A 4,774-nucleotide genomic window follows, 5' to 3' on the forward strand; every position below is an offset into this window, starting at 1 on the left:
GGAATATATTCTTGTTTGAACTAGTGAAGAACTATTCGGTTTTCAAGAGTCGGTAACGTAACACTACGTTTGAGGCTGTTTGACTCAGACCCGTTAGTAACAGCTGGATCGCACGACAAAGTTGATACGCACTGCCTCGGACCGATTTCGTGGATGGCTACTCTCGGCAGTGGCACATATTGCGTTTTTCAACTTTGCAAAAATTTCATAGAAATGTAACAGGAGGGGACGACGTCTGAGGGAGAACACACGGATTCATTGATATTCACAACTACTTGATTTAAACCACGTGAAACTATTTCTGAAATTTGCTTTTTAAGTTTTGTTGATAGCACAAAGAAACGCAATATTCATAGCCGTTTCTGATTGTTGCCAAAGTACGCTCGCCTATGCAGATTTCAAAATGATTGAAACACACACACCAAAATGTGCGGAGCAATTACTGGACTCGAAGTCCTGAACAATGGATATTATCGTCTGTAGTACTGTCTGTTCGAGAGAGTTTATCGGCAGGCAGTGGTGCGGTTGTTTGTACTGCGTATCGCCGGTAGCGTTGGCGGAAACATGCATGTTGGCGTGCCCACTCATAATGGAAGGTTTTCAAATGATTGGAGCTGGGTTTCTCCAGTGGCTGAGTAAGCGTAGTCCCCCACTGAAATGGCTACCAGTTACCCTCCCCATCACGAGAGAATCCCAGACTTTCAGACAGTGAGTGTGGCAGCTACTATATAAAATCACACTCGTCACTGTTTCCTCAAGCTGCCTCTGTAAGCAAATACCAGTCCAGTATGTTGTTGTTGTGGTCTTCAGTCCAGAGACTGGTTTGATGCAGCTCTCCATGCTCCTCTATCCTGTGCAAGCTTCTTCATCTCCCAGTACTTACTGCAACCTACGTCATTCTGAATCTGCTTAGTGTATTCATCTCTTGGTCTCCTATGATTTTTACCCTCCACACTGCCCTCCAATGCTAAATTTGTGATCCCTTGATGCCTCAGAACATGTCCTACCAACCGGTCCCTTCTTCTTGTCAAGTTGTGCCACAAACTCCTCTTCTCCCCAATTCTATTCAATACCTCCTCATTAGTTATGTGATCTACCCATCTAATCTTCAGCATTCTTCTGTAGCACCACATTTCGAAAGCTTCTATTCTCTTCTTGTCCAAACTATTTATTGTCCATGTTTCACTTCCATACATGGCTACACTCCATACAAATACTTTCAGAAACGACTTCCTGACACTTAAATCAATACTCAATGTTAACAAATTTCTCTTCTTAAGAAACGCTTTTCTTGCCATTGCGAGTCTACATTTTATATCCTCTCTACTTCGACCATCATCAGTTATTTTGCTCCCCAAATAGCAAAACTCCTCTACTACTTTAATCGTCTCATTTCCTAATCTAATTCCCTCAGCATCACCCGACTTAATTCGTCTACATTCCATTATCCTCGTTTTGCTTTTGTTGATGTTCATCTTATACCCTCCTTTCAAGACACTATCCATTCCATTCAACTGCTCTTGCAAGTCCTTTGCTGTCTCTGACAGAATTACAATGTCATCGGCGAACCTCAAAGTTTTTATTTCTTCTCCATGGATTTTAATACCTACTCCGAATTTTTCTTTTGTTTCCTTCACAGCTTGCTCAATATACAGATTGAATAATATCGGGGAGAGGCTACAACCCTGTCTCACTCCCTTCCCAACTGCTGCTTCCCTTTCATGTCCTTCGACTCTTATAACTGCCATCTGGTTTCTGTACAAATTGTAAATAGCCTTTCGCTCCCTGTATTTTACCCCTGCCACCTTTAGAATTTGAAAGAGAGTATTCCAGTCAACATTGTCAAAATCTTTCTCTAAGTCTACAAATGCTAGGAACGTAGGTTTGCCTTTCCTTAATCTTTCTTCTAAGATAAGTCGTAAGGTCAGTATTACCTCACGTGTTCCAACATTTCTACGGAATCCAAACTGATCTTCCCCAAGGTTGGCTACTAATAGTTTTTCCATTCGTCTGTAAAGAATTCGCGTCAGTATTTTGTAGCTGTGGCTTATTAAACTGATTGTTCGGTAGTTTTCACATCTGTCAACACCTGATTTCTTTGGGATTGGAATTATTATATTCTTCTTGAAGTCTGAGGGTATTTCGCCTGTCTCATACATCTTGCTCACCAGATGGTAGAGTTTTGTCAGGACTAGCTCTCCCAAGGCCGTCAGTAGTTCTAATGGAATGTTGTCTACTCCTGGGGCCCTGCTTCGACCCAGGTCCCTCAGTGCTCTGTCAAACTCTTCACGCAGTATCGTATCTCCCATTTCGTCTTCATCTACATTCTCTTCCATTTCCAGAATATGGTCCTCAAGTACGTCGCCCTTGTATAGACCCTCTATATACTCCTTCCAGCTTTCTGCTTTCCCTTCTTCGCTTAGAACTGGGTTTCCATCTGAGCTCTTGATATTTATGCAAGTAATTCTCTTTTCTCCAAAGGTCTCTTTAATTTTCCTGTAGGCTGTATCTATCTTACCCCTAGTGAGATAAGCCTCTACATCCTTACATTTGTCCTCTAGCCATCCCTGCTTAGCCATTTTGCACTTCCTGTCAATCTCATTTTTGAGACGTTTGTATTCCTTTTTGCCTGCTTCATTTACTGCATTTTTATATTTTCTCCTTTCATCAATTAAATTCAATATTTCTTCTGTTACCCAAGGATTTCTACTAGCCCTCGTCTTTTTACCTACTTGATCCTCTGCTGCCTTCACTACCTCATCCCTCGTAGCTACCCATTCTTCTTCTAATGTATTTCTTTCCCCCATTTGTGACAATTGTTCCCTTATGCTCTCCCTGAAACTCTGTAAAACCTCTGGTTTAATCAGTTTGTCCAGATCCCATCTCCTTAAATTCTCACCTTTTTGCAGTTTCTTCAGTTTTTATGTACAGCTCATAGCCATTAGATTGTGGTCAGAGTCCACATCTGCCCCTGGAAATGTCTTACAATTTAATACCTGGTTCCTAAAACTCTGTCTTACCATTATATAATCTATCTGATACCTTCTAGTATTTCCAGGATTCTTCCATGTGTACAACCTTCTTTTATGATTCTTGAACCAAGTACGGTGTGTGAAAAGTGACCGTGCACGTCGAAAAGCTATTTTTCGAGCAGAGCTAGCATGGGTGCGAAGCGTGGGCATTGAGAAAGACAAAAATGAAATGATCGTATGGCATTGTTGGCCGTGAGGCCCCATGCGGTTCCCCGCCGTATTGCAAGACCTTAAGTTGACGCCACTTCGGCGACTTACGAGTCAATGATGGTGAAAGACACAACACCCAGTGATCACGAGGCCAAGAAAACACCTGACCCCGCCGGGAATCGAACTTGGGCCCCCAACGCTTCCACAAGACCACGAGCTGCAGACTGGGGAAGACAGAAATGACTCGATTAGAAGGCATTGAAACGCGTGAGTGTTACAGGAGACTGTCGAAGATCAGGTGGATTGATCGTGTAAGAAATGCAGGGGTCCTGTGGATGTCAATGGTAAATACTGCCTAATGGAGACAACGTTGAATCGAAGGGACAAAATGCATGGGTGCCTACCTCGACACGAGTTGCTGCTGAAAAAGTGTGTGAAAGGAATATGTCGCAGGGACGGGCCTGGCTTATAACGAAATACGGCAGATCGTTACGGTATGGACCGAGGAAGCGAAGGGAGCGATGTGAAACAACAAACCTTATGTTGACGAGCAAGGCAACAAAAGCGCACATACTGTGCACGAGGCGATCCTAACCAGTTAGGCAATGCTCGTGGATTCTGGTAAATACAATTTCTGACAAAGAAAGTGAAGAACCCAGAAGACATGGCCGGATTTCAGTTTAACTTATAAACGTACGCACCATCGGCGGATTCGTAAATGATTCTGAGTTGCAGTTCTCTGTGACAGGTAAAATGGCCACCAGAGTGCATTGGTGTTGAGGTGTTTAGTGTTGTTATCAAGTCTGATAGGGTTGAGTCATCACTGTCAAGGACACGGAGATGCCGCATTCTCGTGTGAGACACGACAGAGCTTGAAAGAGATCTCAGTGTGGGTCCCCATTGGGGCAGTTGGTCGAATTGTGCAATTTCCAAATTTGTGGGGCATTAGGATGTGGCAGCGGTCCGATGTTGGTCTGCATGTGAATGTGAGGGCAGGTATACCCATCGTCAAGGTTCCGGTTAACGCCTCACAACTGCACCTGCCACCTGAAAACAAGTAATGCAACATTCTATGCCATTCGCACCATTGGTCGGAGAGCAGCGGCAGCTGGATTACGCAGTTACCCTCCCATTCGTAGAATGCAGTTTACCTAACAACATAAACTGCTGCACTGGATGTGGCGCTGTGACCGCTAAGTGTGGACTGCGGGAGATGGAGTAGTATTGTGTTCCGCGATGAATCACTGTTCGATACTACCACAAGTGACCATCGTTGGAAAGTATGGCGGCGAGTAGGGGTGAGTGCTGTTCTTCCAGTTTTTTTTTAAGAGACACTCCTCACTCTTTGCATCATCGGGTATGAGTTTAGGTCATGGCTGGTAATGTTTAAGAGAACTTTGACGGCACATCCTCATATGCGACCTCCCATCTGATAGTATTGTGGTGCCATTTTTCAACAGGACAGTGCCCGTTCTCACATAGCACGTGTATCTATGAACTGTTTGTGTGATGTTAAGGTACTTCTGTGGCCAACAAGATCCTCAGATCTGTCTCCCGTAGAACATGTGTGAGACTAACTCGGACGCTGATGC

This window comes from Schistocerca nitens, chromosome 5, assembly GCF_023898315.1.
Source record: "Schistocerca nitens isolate TAMUIC-IGC-003100 chromosome 5, iqSchNite1.1, whole genome shotgun sequence".
Lineage (NCBI taxonomy): Eukaryota > Metazoa > Arthropoda > Insecta > Orthoptera > Acrididae > Schistocerca > Schistocerca nitens.